We start from the raw sequence: 16,244 nt of genomic DNA, 5'->3' as shown, positions 1-16,244 counted from the left end.
CTACCCGGCCCGGCCCGGCCCGGCTCGGTCCGGCCCCAAGCCCTCAGGCCCCGCCCTCGGCCCACACCGTTCATCTGACTACGCCCCTACCCCTGGCGTAGGCCTCTCCCGATTGGGCAGCCGAGGGGGAGGAGGCGGGGCGCGGCCGGCCGGGCCTCTTGACCCTGCGCTGCGCCGAGCCGCGGAAGGCGCGCTTGACTGACGGGCGGAGGTGGCGCGGTTGCTACGGCAGGTGAGTTCCGGGCGGCAGCCAGCTGCTTCAGGGGGCCGGGTCTCTCCGAGAAGGGGCGAGCCCAGTCCAGCTACGGGCCGGCGGGGCCTAGCCCTGCCTGGTACGCAGAACGCCGCGGCCAGGTGAGCTGAGCCTGGGACCCCCCCCCCCGGCCGCCACCGCCCTGTCCCCTGCTCCAGCCGGCGCCCAGGGGATCCTCTCGGGCCCCAGCAGCCCACTTCGAGCCCCCAGGGGCTCGTTGCTTCTCCGGAACAGGGGCCGCTATCTCTTTTATTTCTGCCTGGGCCTGACCCAGCGTTTAAAGCACGTGTGTGGCGTCTCGGAGCGCTGACTTGTATTTCCCCGGGGTCTGGGCCCTGACGGGCACTTTTTTCTTTAGGGACAAAAGATGACCACTTCTTAGCGATGGTGAATTAAAGCCCCAACCCCGACTGCCCCGCTAATGATCACTTCCAGCCACTTCTCCCCGAGGAGAGTCGCGTCTGGTGTTTTGAACCCACCCGGGAGGGTTTGAGGGTTGAGGGTGCTTGCTGGCCGCTTCCCGGGACCTTCGGGGGCCTTGTTTTCGTCCTTTGTCACGAGGACTGTCTCTCCGGCCTCCGCCCCTTCTACCCGAGGATGCTGTGAGGATTAAGTTTGTTTGAAAAAACAGGCATCAACAAACGCTTAGGATATACCTAAATGCATAAATAATGGCTTACGGGATGTCTAGAAAGCCCTTATTAGTTTTTCTTTTCTCAATATACTGTCTGTCCTTTCCTTTACAAGAACTACCTCTTATTAAGCACTTCTTATGTGGCAGGCACTGGACTCAGCATTATTTCATTGAACTCATCCAACAATCCTAGGAAGTAGATTCAGTTACTGTTTTTCATTTTGCAAACGAAGACACCAAGGCTCAGAGAGGCAGTATGTGCCTCAGGTAGCGCAGCTGGAAGGTGGAGCAGGAATCAGTCACAGGCCTACCTCTGCTGCACCTTGCGCACATAAGAGTTCAGTAAATGTTTACTGCAGGTTCCCTGTTCCGGAAGACCGTTCTGAAGCAGGGCAGCATTTCTGGAATGCCTTACTTTTCTCTGGAACAGTCTCCTTGGAGGTTGTTGTTCTCTTCCTTGGACTGAGACGAATAGTAGACTCAGGACTTGTTGGAACGGCCTTTTGGCTTTGATGAAAAGCCATAGTTTAAAAGCCTCCAAGTCTTGCCCTCTGCAGCCTGGTTCAGCCAAACCCAGATGCACATGGAATCACTGGGCACCTTGTCCGTGGTGGCCGAGGGAGAGGCTCCTTGGGAATTGCTGCAGGAACCCAGGGAGTCGACGTCTGCAGCTCTCACGCTCTCAGAGTTGGCTCCAATTTTGCCCTCGCAGCAGCGCTCCCACCGGGGGTACTGGACAGCACTAGGGAGAGGGCCACAAGGGCAAGGACATTTCTAGATCCCCCTCATCTGACATCCCAGGGAGGACCATCTGGTACAGATGCACGGTCCCCACTGGCCAAGACCAGAGTGCCCACCGATAACCTCCTGGGCTGTGGCAGATCTAATTGAGACTTGTTTAGCGAAAGTAATGCTGAAAAGTGGCAGCTGTAAATCTGGCAGCGTGTGGCTGGGCTGAGGGGCTGCAGATCCTCTGAGTTTTGCTGGGCCTTCTTGGGGATGGGATGAAACTGGTTCTCAGAGGGAGCCTGTGGGAAATCTGGGTTCTCTTCAGTTCAGAGATAGACCATGTCTGCGTTTGGTTTGAGAGCTTGGTTCCTGAGGAAATGTCCAGGTTTGGCTTGAGTTTGGGTTAGTGTGCCGGCTCCTTTGTGGAGCCAGGTGAAACGTGGGCTTGTGTCAGTGAGCATTCATGTCTTTGGGATCCAGCAAAATGATTGCAGTTCACAGCCTGGCCATAGCACGTATTCAGTGAATGTTTGTTAGACGGGTTTACTTATTCAGCATCTATTTACTGAGCTTTCAGTATATGGAGCAGCCACTGTTTTAGGTGCTTGAAGAATATTAGGGAGCAGAAGAGACTAAAGACCCCTGAACTAGTGGACTTTATCTTCTGATAACATAAGTATGTAAGTATGTTAGAAGGTGATGCCATGGAAATAGAAAAAAATAGAGCAAGACAAGGGAATCAGGGGTGGCAGGGAGGGTTGACTTGCTAATTTCAGTTGGTGTTCTGGTTTGCGGTTTGGTGGGTAACATGACAAAGCAGCGGACTGAATTCTAGGCCCTGGGTTCAAGTCCCAGTTCTGCCAGCTTGCTGTGTGAGTCTGGCCAGGAAACTTCCCTTCTCTGAGCCGGTTTCCCCACCAGAGCCCCTGCTGTGCCGTTTACTGGCTGTGTGACCTTGGCATGAACCTCTCTGATCCTTTCCTGCTTGGTGGTTTTAGGGGTCCTAGTCTGAGTTTCTGCTTAGACCTACTCCAGGGTTTGCAGCTTCCCAGTGACCGTGGCCAGTCACTGCCTCCCGCCTGTTAAGCCCCAGGGACTGCCAGCGTGGGGCAGCCACAAACCCCATTAACAGACTCTTTTGGACCCCGGAACAAAGTGCAGTACCAGGTTTCGGGCCATGAAGAGATGTTATCCTAAACTTAAGGAATTTAAGTTGAGCAGAAAAATGCTGTGTGAAGAATGACTCAGAAGAGGTACTCGTGAGGGAGGCCAGGGGAAGCTACTCTGGGGGTGTGGGGGTGTGGGTTCAAGGATGTAAAGGTCATCCCCACTCCAGTCTGGCCAGGGCTATCTGGGAGCTGGTAGAGCCGACAGTTCAGAGCACTGACTTTGGGGCAGGCCGTCCTGGGTTTGAATCCTGGCTCAGCTGCTCGGTAGCTGTGTGGCCCCCTGCCAGTCACTTCGCCTCTCTGAGCCTCCGTCTTTCCTCCTTTAGTGATGGAGGTGGAGATGGATTTAGTTCTCAATGTTGCCCGACCTCCAGAGTGGTTGTGAGGATTTAGTGAGGTGTAGTAGTACCCATTCCAGTACACCGGGCCACTCTGGGCGGCGGCAGGCAGGGCTTGGCAGGGAAGGACGTTTGAGGGTCCTGCTTTGAGAGTCGGAAAGATGGTTGACTCAGTGAATTAAGACTGGTTAAAGGAAGGGATGTATCTGGAATTTGGGGAAAATGGGGTTGCTTGGAAGTAGAATGGAGAGAAGGCATGAGGGAGGGAAGAGACACGTGTTCTGTGGGGCAGAGGGCAGCATGGAGGGGTGTGGGCACAGGTGTGTGGGGTGTGGGGTGGCCAGTGTGGTGGGGATCAGGGCAGGTGGGGTCCTTGTGTTGGGGGCGGGCTTGGTAGCATCACCTTCCCATCCTGAGGAACTGGGCTCTTAGGTGGCAGGAGGATGTAGCCAGAACCCCTAGGAAAGTGATGAGTAATGGGCACCTGAGGCCTGGTCGCAGCAGCTCTGCCAGGCCCAGGTGTGCTGCCTCACTGCCTGCGCTCCTGCGCGGCGATGAGGTGGGTCACTTTCCCCATCACTCCGTGCAGGCCCCGGGGAGGGGGAACGTGCCTGCCCTTATTCAGGATGAAGCATCTTGGAAGTCTCATCCGGGGCCTGCAACGGGTGGGCTCAGTGCCAGACCTACCGGCCTGCCTCCTTTCTTCCTGCTTTCTTGTCCCCGAGAGAGGAGGTGGGTCTGGTGGGTCAGGAGGGACAGGTGCCCCGGCATCGCTGTAGTGGAGGCGCAACCCCTCTGGCTGGCATCTCGGGCGCTGGCTGTGAGGCGGTGATTTCCAGCAGCACAGCGGAGCTGCGGCTCTCAAGAGGGCCCATTCCCGCATCCAGGCCTCTCAGCAGCACAGGTATCGTTCCCTTTCAGTCTTTATTAAACGCCTGCCGTGTGCACTCCGTTTATTTGCACAGAGGGAAGGGTGGGAAGGACTGTGAAGGCGGACCCCACCTGGCTCACTTCCCACTGCACCGCTTCCTTGCTCTCTGGTCTCAGGCAAGTGGCTTCCCATCTCGGAGCCTCCGTTCTTCCTCCGTAAGATGAGAAACAGCGGTCCTTACCCAAGAGTGTGTAGTGAAGTGCCGGGCATCGTGCCTAGCGCAGAGTAGGCACTCGAGCTGCTTCTGCTGTTGAGTTAGGGTTACCTTTTCCGAAAGACCCCTCCCTGCTCCCACCTTAAGTGAATTAAAGGGACTCTTTCAAAAGTGTCTATTTTGAAAAACATCAAACTTATAGAAAAGCGAAAAGAATAATAAAATGAAATCCCATTTGTACCCTTCACCTGTATTCACCGATTATTAATATGTTTACCCTGTTTACTGTCTGTATATTTATACACTCATTATCACCAGAATCATTATTGCCAATCTATTTAAGAGTAAGTTGCAGATATCATGACCCTTTGCCCCTAACTATTTCAGGAGGAATTATCTAAGAACAAGGACACTGTAATACATAACCTGAAAATGGTTTTCATCTTCAGAAACTTTAACATTGATATAATACTATATCAGTTTCCCAGGGCTGCCATAAAGTCCACAGACTGGGTGGCTTAAACAACAGAAATTTATTTTCTCACAGTTCTGGAGGCTGGAGGTCCAAGATAAAGATGTCAGCAGATTTGGTTTCTTCTGAGGCCTCTCCTTGACTTGTAGACAGTGACCTCCTTGCTGTGTCCTCACATGGTCTTTTCTCTGGGTGCATCCCTGGTGCCTCCTTGTGTATCCAAATTTCCTCCTCTTATAAGGACACCAGTCAGGTTGGATTAAGGCCCACCCTAAAGACCTCACTGAACTTAATTACCTCTTTAAAGACCTTATCTCCCAATAAGATTATATTCTAAGGTACTGGAGGTTAGGACTTCAACATATGAATTGGTGGGGGGACACAACTGGGTCCATAACAAATACTGTTATCTAATATGTAGTCCATATTCAAATGTGTCAGTTGTTCCACTAATGTCCTTTTCCCCGTTGATCCAGGATCCAATTTTGTCAAGTCTTTTTAGTGCCTTTTCTCTGGAACAGTTTCTCAGCCTGTGTTGAGAAAGGGAATTGATTTGCCTAGAAGCAGAGGTGCCGACTGCCTTGGGACAGGAGCCCTATTTAAGGATTTGCACCATTCCCTTGGGTCTCTTTTCAGGGCTTTACTTTGATGTCAGAAGCACTAGGAGGTGAGCTTGGATCTTTAAAAGTGTCACCGAGAGCCAGAACTGCGTTAGTCACCTGCTGTGTGTCATACTTGGTGGACATTATACATTTCTCGACTGGGCTGCTTGGCCTGCACTGTCCTGGGCAATGGAGCCCTGAGTGAAAAGCTGATGCAGGACATGCGACTTATGTTCCTACCAATCTCAGTTTCCAGGTCTATAAAGCGTGGCCAGTAACACAATTTATAGTACTAAGCATTTTTTGAACTTTGTTGCTGTGCAGATAAATACAAACTCTGAGCCGCCCTGCAAATCCAAGTGATCAGAAGTCATTAAATCCCTCCCATGGGGCTTCCCTGGTGGTGCAGTGGTTGAGAGTCCGCCTGCCGATGCAGGGGACACGGGTTCTTGTCCTGGTCTGGGAGGATCCCACATGCCGCGGGGCGGCTGGGCCCGCGAGCCATGGCCGCTGAGCCTGCGTGTCCGGAGCCTGTGCTCCGCAACGGGAGAGGCCACAACAGTGAGAGGCCCGCGTACCGCAAAAAAAAAAAAAAAATCCTTCCCATGCATTGCCCCACTTCATCCTCTCAGTTACCCTAGTTGCTGTCTTTGTCCCCATTTTCCTGGATGAGGAAACTGAGGGTTGGGTGATTTAGCTAAAGATACACAGCTTGCAAGTGACAAGAGCAAGGAGCCGAACTCAGGGCTAGCTGTCTCCATAATTGCCTTCTGTGATTACAGACCACTCCGGGGGACGATGGGTATGGAGCAACTGACATGTAGTAAGAGCGCAGTGGAAGGTGACTCCCGTTAGTAATTATAGCATCCTTTGTGGCTGCACACAGGTGCCCTGGTGTTGAAACAGGGAACTCTGTGCCCCATGAGGGCAGGGCCCGGGCCTGGCTTCTTTCGCATCACCCTAAGGAGGTCAGCGTTGGTTGGGGACCAAGATAAAACAAAATGAAAAATTTTAGACGGCTGGGATCAGTAAAGTATGATCCTTGCAGACTCATGCACTTCAGATGTTTCGTGTCCTGCGTGGACTATTAAGCACCCAAAGTTTTCGGTACTACCACTTGACGTTTCCCTGTATGTAAACTGATTTTTTTAAAACTTGAAGTATAGTTGATTTACAATGTCGTGTTAGTTTCAGGTGTATAGCACAGTGATTCAGTTATACATACATACATATATAGGTGTGCATAGGTATATATATGTGTGTATGTAGGTATATATAGGTGTATATATATATATATATAGGTGTGTTTTTATATATATATATATGTATTTTTTCAGATTCTTTTCCTTTATAGGTTACTACAAAATATTGAGTATAGTTCCCTGTGCTATACAGTAGGTCCTTGTTGGTTATCTATTTTATATAGTAGGGTGTGTATGTTAATCCTAGCCTCCTAATTTCCCCTTGGGTAACCACAAGTTTGTTTTCTATGTTTGTGGGTCTATTTGTATAAAATGATGTTTAACCATTAACTTTTTAACTAATGTTAGTAAACCTTAAACTTTCTATGTTGCTCATACACTGTTGGGAGGCAGATAAATTTATATAATCTTTCTGGAGGAAAATTTGTCAATATATATCTAGTGCCTTCAAAACAAACATTTTGACCCAGTAATTTTTCCTGTGGTCAAAGATTTATATTCTAAAATATTCCTCACTGCCATATATCTAATAACAAAACACACACACACACACACAAATATCCTAAGTGTCCAACAGTAGGAGAATGGTTGAGTAAGGTATTGTAGAGCTTAAATTGTATGTGGTGTCATGTTATTCAGCCATTAGAAATGAAGTTGTTAAAAAGAAGTCTAGTGATGTGGGAAACGTATATAATATAAACCAAAAAAATCTGTATGCAAACTATATCTGTCATAGTCTGGTTTAGTTTTAAAATTTATATATTCATACATATGAATAAGACTTACCAAAGCAGTAACCAAATTTTTTTCTGTATAGAAGGATTACAGGTGATTTTTATTTCATTTTATGTTTGTCTGTGTTTTCCAGCTTCTATGGAGGTGAATATTAATTTCATTAAAACCAAACAAAGACGCCATTTTCTCTTTGCAGGGTAGGTAGGAGAAGATGAAAATTTTTAATCCAGCGCAGAAGTTAATGAGGCAAAAACAAAGGTGTTAAGAGCAAATCTTCTTCCGAACGAGTCACAAGGTGAAGAGTTGTACTTTTCAAGCCATCCAGGTAGTGGCTGAGGCAGTTCCTCTGTTGGGGCTTCCGGGACCACTCAGGTGCTGCTGCCCCTCTCTGAAATGGCCCTCAAGTGTCCTGTTCACACTCTGTGGGCCTGGAGAGCTCCAAGGGATGAGGTTCTCCTCCCCAGGGTGCTCTCAGGAGTCTGCAGAGAAGCACGGACAGACGCAAGAGGGGCAACCCCACATACCGAAGAGGCCGGACACGTGCTCCTCTTATTTTCGAAACTTTTTTTTTTTTTTTTTTGCAGTACGCGGGCCTCTCACTGTTGTGGCCTCTCCCGTTGCGGAGCACAGGCTCCGGACGCGCAGGTTCAGCGGCCATGGCTCACGGGCCCAGCTGCTCCGCGGCATGTGGGATCTTCCCGGACCAGGGCACGAACCTGTGTCCCCTGCATCAGCAGGCGGACTCTCAACCACTGCGCCACCAGGGAAGCCCTTATTTTCGAAACTTTAAAAATTATACTTAAAAGTAACCAATTAGGGTCTATGTTACAAAAGCAACACAAATTTGTTGCAGAAAATGCAGACACGCAAAAAAGGAGGAAAAGAAATCACTTGACTCCATCCTCCCAGAGATGAGGAGGGCACCCTTTCTGTAGGTGCAAAAACAAAATTATTTTACCAAAATGGAATTTTACTATAACAGCGTTTTATAACTTTTTGACTTTTTTTCCTTTTCCATTATGGTTTATTACAGGATATTGAATATCGTTTCTGTGTTATACAGTAGGACCTTATTTATCCATTCTATGTATAATAGTTTGCATCTGTATGGCTTTTTGACTTCCGATTCATTCAGCAAATATTTACTGAGAAGTTACTGTGTTCCAGGTGCTGTTTTAGGTATTTGGGATACAACAGTGCATAAAACAGATCCCTGCCCTTAGGGGACTCACATTCTTGAGGAAAGATAAGAATTAGACAAACAAAAAATCCCGGCAGTCTAGTGGTTAGGACTCTGCGCTTCCACTGCAGGGGACCTGGGTTCGATCCCTGGTGGGGAACTAAGATCCTGCCTGCTGTACAGCATGGCCAAAAAAAAAAAAAAAGGATAAATGACCAAAATGATTATAGAGCATGCCAAGTATGGGCCAGGATGGACAGAGGGCCTTTCTCGAAAGAGAGTAGTGGGGTAGGGTGGGACTGCCTTCAGCAGGGTGGCCAGGGGACCTGGTCAGGGGACAGTGAAGCTGAGAACTGAGGGATGAGAGAGGGAGAGCTACATTGAGCAGCACGGCCGGGCACCAGTGGGGACCAGTGTCTTTCCTGGTCATTGAGTAGTTTACTTCATTATACCCCATCCCAGCTTTTTCAGATTTGTTTTAATGGTGTCATATTATATGTATTCTTATGCAACTTATTTAAAAGTTATTGTATTTTATTGTAGTTTTAAAACGTCAGTAGAATACATATAACGTAAAATGTACCATCTTAATCATCTTTTAGTGTACAGCTCGCTGGCGTTAAGTATATTCACAATGTTAGGCAACCATCACCACCGTCCATCTCCAGAACTTTTCCATCTCCCCAAGCGGAAACTCTGCACCCACAAATCAACTCCCCATCCCCCCTACCCCTGACAGCCATCATGCTACTGTCTGTCTCTATGGATCTGACTCCTCTAGGGACCTCGTATAGGTAGAGTCGTACAGTATTTGTCCTTTAGTGTCCGGCTTATCTCATTTCGCATAATGTCATCTAAAACATTCCAAGACCATAGAAAGTTCTCTCTTGCCTCTTTGCAGTGTAGCCTTACCTTCTGCCCCAGGCAACTACTGATCCAGTTTCTATCGCTGCAGATTAGTTTCGTCTGTTTTGAAATTTCATAAAAGAATCATATAATGTGTACTTTTTTGTTTCTTTGACTTCTTTTCCTCAGCTTAATGTTTCTGGAATTGATTCATGTTGCTGTGGGTATCAGTAGGTCTTTCTAATGCCATGTATTATTCTATGATATGAAAATAGCAAGAGTTTGCTTCAGTCCCCTGTTTGTTGGACATTTAGGGTCTTTCCAATTTCTGGCTATGATGTATAAAGCTATTATGAGTGTCTGTGTACAAGTCTTTGTGTAGATGCATGTTTTCATTTCTCCTGGAACGATATCTAAGAGAGGAACTGCAGGATCCTATGATAAGTATAAGCTTAACTTTGTAGGAAACTGCTAAACTATTTTCCAAAGGTTTTTATACCACTTAACACTCCTATCAGAATCTATGAGAATTCCTTTACAAATTCAGCAACAGCTGGTAACGTATGTTACTAGTTTTAGATATTCTTGGGTGTGTGAGATGTTATCTCATGGTTTTAACTTGCATGTCTCTGATGGCAGGTGATGTTGAGCGTGTTTTCATGGGCTCGTTGGCCATTCTTACTTGGTGAAGTATCTGTTCAATCATTTGTCCGTTTAACAAAATTAGACCATTTACCCTTTTGGGAGTTGTAAGAGTTCTTTATATATTTTGGGTATTTGTCAGATACAGGTTTCGTGAACATTTTCTCCCAGCCTGTAGTTTGTCTTTTCATTTTCTTAACAGCATCTTTTGAAAAGAAAAAGTTTTAATTTTGAAAAAGTCCAGTTCATCAATGTTTCCTTTTATGATTAATGCCTTTTGTGCCCTGAGACCTTCGCCAGCTTCAAAGTCGCCAAGATTTTCTCTGTTTTTTCCTCTAGAAGTTTCAAAGCTGTAATTTGTTTGCTTAAAGTCTGTGATTCGGAGAACTGGTGGGCTGTTCCGTGCCCAGGCTGGTCCTGGAGGGGCTGTTGGTCAACGGGAGGGTCAGGGTGAGGTCCGGGGCTGCGGTGGTGGCTCAGCAGACGGACCTTGAGGGCTCCGTGGGGTTTGCAGACCTCCCACATCAAGTACACAGCAATCAGTGAAGAGAGCGGTTGGATTCACACTTAGGGTTCCACATTAACCAACTCGTTATTCCTCACAGATTTGTATTCTGCAGAGCATCCAGGTCCTTCCATAGAATAAAAAAGACCGTATAGGTGGAACAATCCAAAGTTTTCTTCAAAGAAGGTGGTGCTCAGTTGCTGCTCACGATAGTTGATGCCCTGGGGTTTGGAGATGCAGTTGGGCATAGAAACTGCTGACAGCCTGTTACTGACTGCATTGATAGCACATGCGAGGACCACCTAAGTGCAGAATCTCGAGTGAACAGACGTTAGACGCTGGACAACAAGATGCGGTGTTGTTTACACTTCGTTGCTTCTTCAAGACATGAACTTCAACCGTTGGATATCGAGTTTATGAAGTGTTTGCATGAAAAAGTGAGTATTATCCCACTTATTGCCAAAGCTCACACCAGAGAAGTGTCAACAGTTTAGAAAACAGATGATGAAAGAAACCCAAAACTATAAAATTAAAATACGTGAATTTCCAGAAACAGATGATGACGAAAAATAAAAACTTGTTAAAAACATGGAGGACCGTTTCCCTCTTGTGGAAGGTAGCAGTACTGTCATCAAGGTTAATGGCAAAAGGGTCAGAGGAAGGCGGTATCTTTGGGGTATTGCTGAAGTTAAAAGTGGTGAACATTGGAATTTGACAATTCTAAGAAATATGTTGCTAAGAACACACATGCAGGACTTGAAAGGTGTCATTGGTAACGTGCGCTATGAGAACTACAGAAGCAGAAAACCTGCAGCTGTGACTTACGCTGGAGTTGATAACAAAAAGAACAAAAGGCAGCTTCCTAAGAGCCCCCGGCACAAATGGAAGAAGAAAGAAGGGAGCGTGTAGCTAAGATGACGTTGGAGATGGAGCAGGTGTTGGAGATGAAGGCCAAAGAAAAAGTTCAAAAGCTGAAGGACTCTGAAGCTGAGCTCCAGCAGCGCCATGAGCAAATGAAAAAGAATTTGGAAGCGCTGCACAAAGAATTGGAGGAAAAATGTCATCAATTTGAAGATGAGAAATCAAACTGGAAAAACTCAACAGTGTACTTTCGAACAACCAAACTCTGAGAACCATGGAAAAAAATGAGAAGAAAGGGAAGGTCTTTTAAACCCTCTACTGACCACCAATTACATAAAGTCTGTGATTCATTTCTAAATAATTTTTGTATATGATATGTAGGGTAGGGGTTAAAGTTCATTTTTTTTTACCATATGGATATCATTGTTCCAGTACCATTTGTTGAAAAGACCATCTTTTGCCCATTGAATTATATCAGTACCTTGGGATTTCCCTGGTGGTCCAGTGGGTAAGACTCCACGCTCCCAATGCAGGGGGAGCAGGTTCTATCCCTGGTCAGGGAACTACATCCCTCATGCCACAACTAAGAGTCTGCATGCCGCAGCTAAGAAGTCCGCACACCACAACTAAGAGTCTGCATGCCACGGCTAGGAAGTCTGCACGCCACAACTAAGACTTGGCACGGCCAAAATTAAAAAAAATAATAATAATGAATTATATCAGTACCTTTGTTGGAAATCAATTGACAACAAATGTGTGGGTCTAGACTCTCTACTCTGTTCCCTTGAGCTGTATGTCCGTGTTTGAGCCCATGCCACACTGACTTGATTACTGTAGCTTTACAGAAAGTCTTAAGTCAAGTGGTATAAGTCTTCCAACTTTGTTCTTTTCAAAAATTGTTTTAGCTATTCTAGGTCTTTTGCTTTTCCCTATAAATTTTATTTTATTTTTTTTAATGAAAAAAATTTATTTATTTATTTAGACTGTGTTGGGTCTTCATTGCTGTGCACGGGCTTTCTCTTGTTGCGGCGAGCAGGGGCTACTCTTCATTGCAACGTGTGGGCTTCTCATTGCTGTGGCTTCTCCTGTGGAGCACAGGCTCTAGGCGTATGGGCTTCAGTAGTTGCGGCACGCAGACCCTAGGGTGCGGGGGCTTCAGTAGTGGCGGCACACGGGCTCTAGGGCACACGGGCTTCAGTAGTTGTGGCACACGGACTCAGTAGCTGTGGCTTGCGGGCTCTAGAGCGCAGGCTCAGTAGTTGTGGCACACAGGCTTAGTTGCTTCGTGGCATGTGGGATCTTCCTGGACCAGGGATTGAACCTGTGTCCCCTGCATTGGCAGGAGGATTCTTAACCACTGCACCACCAGGGAAGTCCCCTTATAAATTTTAGAATCAGCTCGGCAATTTCTACACACAAGGCTGCTGGGATTTTGATTGAGATTACATTGAATCTGTAGATCAATTTGGGGAGAACAGACATCTTAACAGTATTAAGTGTGCTAGTCCGTGAACATGGTGTATCTCTCCACTTATTTAGATCTAATTTAATTTCATGGATAGGAAGATTCAACATTCATCATCATTTTCAATGGCAACGTAGTACAACAGTGTATGGTTGTGTTACTATTTAACCAATCGCCTGTTGTTGTTCACTTAGATTATGTCCAGTTTCCCCCCATTATAAACAGCGCTACAGTGGATGTCTTTGTCATTCTGTCTTTGCACACACCCTTGATGACTTACTTAGAGAAAATCTGGAGCCAGGTCAACCCTCTTGACTGTTCTTTGCTCTCTGCCTTACTTAAACTGGTGGGCATTTGTATGCGGTGGAATGTGGAATGCCAGTGATCGGGCTTGCTTTTGGTGAGGCCCAGTGCACACTGACTTAGAACAGGGGTTGGCTAACTGTGACAGCAGGCTGGGATTGTTTTGTCAGGCCCTCGAGCTAAGAATTTTTTTTTTAATTAATTTATTTTTGGCTGCATTGGGTCTTAGTTGCTGCACGCAGGCTTTCTCTAGTTGCGGTGAGCGGGGTCCACTCTTCGTTGCGATGTGTGGGCTTCTCAATGCGGTGGCTTCTCTTGTTGCAGAGCACGGGCTCCAGGCGTGTGGGCTTAAGTAGTTGTGGCACGTGGGCTCAGTAGTTGTGGCTTGCGGGCTCTAGAGTGCAGTCTCAGTAGTTGTGGGGCACGGGCTTAGTTGCTCCGTGGCATGTGGGATCTTCCCAGACCAGGGCTCGAACCCGTGCCCCCTGCACCGGCAGGAGGATTCTTTTTTGCAGTACGCGGGCCTCTCACTGTTGTGGCCTCTCCCGTCATGGAGCACAGGCTCCGGACGCGCAGGCTCAGCGGCCATGGCTCACAGGCGCAGCCGCTCCACAGCATGTGGGATCTTCCCAGACCGGGGCACGAACCCGTGTCCCCTGCATCGGCAGGCGGACTCTCAACCACTGCGCCACCAGGGAAGCCCCTGGCAGGAGGATTCTTAACCACTGCGCCACCAGGGAAGTCCCGAGCTAAGAAGTTTTTTAAAATATATTTTTAATGGATTATAAAACAAAACAGAAACAAAGAAGAATATGTGATGAAGATCACTGTGGGCAGCAAAGCCTAAATACTTACTACCTGGGCCCTTATAGAAAAATTTTGCTGACCCCTGACTTAGAGCAAGGCTCTGCACTGGACAGATCTGATCAGGTCCCCGCCCACCACGTACCAGCCCAGGATCGACCGTGGCCAAGTTCCTAGCTCATTAGCTCCAGTTCTGTTTCTTCATCTGTGAAATGGGCAGTGAGAGTACACACAGGGTTGTCAGCCACAGGGCTTTTTTTCTGTCTGAAGTTGCAGGAACGTAAGTGGTCTGATTGCACGTGTGAGTCAGGAGGGGGCCTGTCACTGTCATCCTCGTCTGGGGCAGTGTTCACGGCGCTGGGCGTCAAGCTCATAACCTGGCTCAGCCATCTGGCTAGAGAGATGGGGCACATACCAAAGATACGCAAAAAACCCACGTACTGCAGCTTAAAATAGCGTGGAGCTGCCACTGACCCAGCGCCCTTGGCCTCAGTGGAAACGAAAAACTAAAAATCTGGGTTCAAAGGAGGAGGACTGGAATTTAGAACCCTGAACCCCGTCATTGGCATGTGACCGTTTTAAATGATAGCTTCTAACTGCCTCTCCCTCTATGAACTGCCCACACCTGGGAAACTGTGGCCCACCAAGGAAGGGGGCGCATTGGTGACATGCGGACGAACCCGATTGTGTCTATCGCCTAGGGTCGGGGGTTCTGAGCAGTACAAAGTTCTTGGGAGGCTCAAAGGATGATCTGAGGGTCTCAGTGGCACTCCTGGAAGGGGCAGATCCTTCTGTCCATGGGGAGCAATAGTTGGAGAGGCCCCGTGGCCCTCTCCTGCAGATCCCTCTCTCGGGGATCACAAAGGTAACGCCCAGCAGTGACTAGTGAAGGGTCCAACACCCCCCAGGAGGCCCTGTTTGCCAGCTCTACCCAAGCCTTCTTCACTGTCCCTTCAGTGGTGTGTTTTTATTGTCCCTGTGGATGGACTAGGGAGTGTGTCTAGCCTGTGGATACCCCAAATGTCCAGAAATTCACTTTCCTCTCCCAGGAGGAATTCTGGGCTGTTTTTAGCCCCTGATTGGTGCTAAGAGTGATTTTAAGGTAACGGAGCTACATGAGGTGTGCTGGTTTGTCCCTCTAGGTTCCCTGCCAGAGGCCTGCACTCACCCCGGCCCACTGCAGCCCAGCAGTGTCGGCCGTCACCGGAGAATGCGGACGCTGGCAGCTTCCTGGGGCTGTCGCTTTGCACAAAGGTAGGCCCACAGCCTGCTCCACTCAGGTGTAGCCCTTATGCATGGATCAAGGAGGAAGTTTGGAGTTTTCTTTTTAGGTGAAATAATGGAATTGTGGTTATGTTTGTTTGTTTTTACTTTTTCTTTTTTCAAGTCTCGTAGAAAAACATACACGGATGAAATGACGTGATATCTGGGATTTGGTGCAAAACAAGAGGAAGTGGGAGGTTGAGATGAAGCAAGGTTGGCCATGGATTAATTGTGAAGCCAGGTGATGGGTACATGGGGGTGTGTTACACACTTGCGTCTGCATCTGCATATGTTGACATTTTCCGTAAGTTCCAAAGAGAGAGCCTTAGGAGTCTGACCAGCTTGGGTTTCGGCCTTAGCCCTGGTGCTCCTGTTTGCAAGACCTGAGACCAGAAGTGTCCCGTTTCCTCATCTACAAAATGGGGCAAAACACAGCTGCCTCAAAGATTGCCGGAGGAAGTTTTCAATGAAAGAATACACAGAAAGCACTTAGTCTGGGTCCTGGCCCCTAATCAGTCCCAGTCACTCCTGTTCTGGCTGGGAGTCTGGGCCAGTTCACCCCCGGCTGACCATTTGGAGTGAGGAGGGGGCTTACAGGAGAGTGCCTGGGGGTGTCCACCTCCCTCTGGTGGATGCACAGCCTCTGCCTCTGATTAAAGCACTTTTGGCTCCACCTACATCTTTGATTGGTTGGACCTTTCTTGGTAATAGTTTGGAGCTAGAATCAAAAGCCAGGTTCCTGGGTACAATTTCTGCTAAAATATTGGGTTGTGGAAGCACTTACTTAGTTATTTCTTTTTAAACATTTTCTTTTGAAATAATTATAGATTCACAGTAAGTTGCCAGAAATGTGCTGGGAGGTCCCATGTACCTTTCACCCAGTGTCCCCCAGTGGTCACACATCTCTGGTGTATCTGTAACACAGTGTCATGACCAGCAAAGTGACTGGTACAACCCAGGGAGCTTACTCAGATTTCACCAGTTTTACCTGCACCCATTTGTGTGTATGAGGGGTGTGTGTGTGTGTGTGTATGTGTGTGTGTGTGTGTTCAGTTCTGAGCAGTTTTACACACATGTAGAGCCATGTAACTACCACCACAGTCAAAATACAGAACTACCTATCACCACCAAGGAGTTCCCTCAAAGGAAGCATTTG

General features: G+C 47.8%; 1 protein-coding gene and 1 pseudogene across 5 annotated transcripts in view; both read left to right on the top strand.

Annotated features, from left to right (window-relative positions):
* Positions 1-172: 172 nt before the first annotated feature.
* USP20 (ubiquitin specific peptidase 20) overlaps positions 173-16,244 on the top strand; it is a 48,470-nt gene continuing 32,398 nt past the window's right edge. Inside the window, exons 1-3 of one of the 5 annotated variants that reach the window (XM_060013985.1) lie at positions 173-232; positions 14,968-15,079; positions 15,213-15,301. The gene's annotated coding sequence lies outside the window, so the exon portion shown is untranslated. Of the gene's footprint in view, positions 233-277; positions 355-14,967; positions 15,080-15,212; positions 15,330-16,244 lie in introns of those variants that run through there. The other 4 variants (XM_060013983.1, XM_060013981.1, XM_060013982.1 and 1 more) reach the window with 4 other exon arrangements.
* Positions 6,081-11,661, top strand: LOC132426859 (septin-7 pseudogene; annotated as a pseudogene).

This window comes from Delphinus delphis, chromosome 6 (assembly GCF_949987515.2).
Source record: "Delphinus delphis chromosome 6, mDelDel1.2, whole genome shotgun sequence".
Lineage (NCBI taxonomy): Eukaryota > Metazoa > Chordata > Mammalia > Artiodactyla > Delphinidae > Delphinus > Delphinus delphis.
The sequence above is the reverse complement of the archived record's forward strand: the minus strand, read 5'-3'. Positions and strand labels throughout refer to the sequence as shown.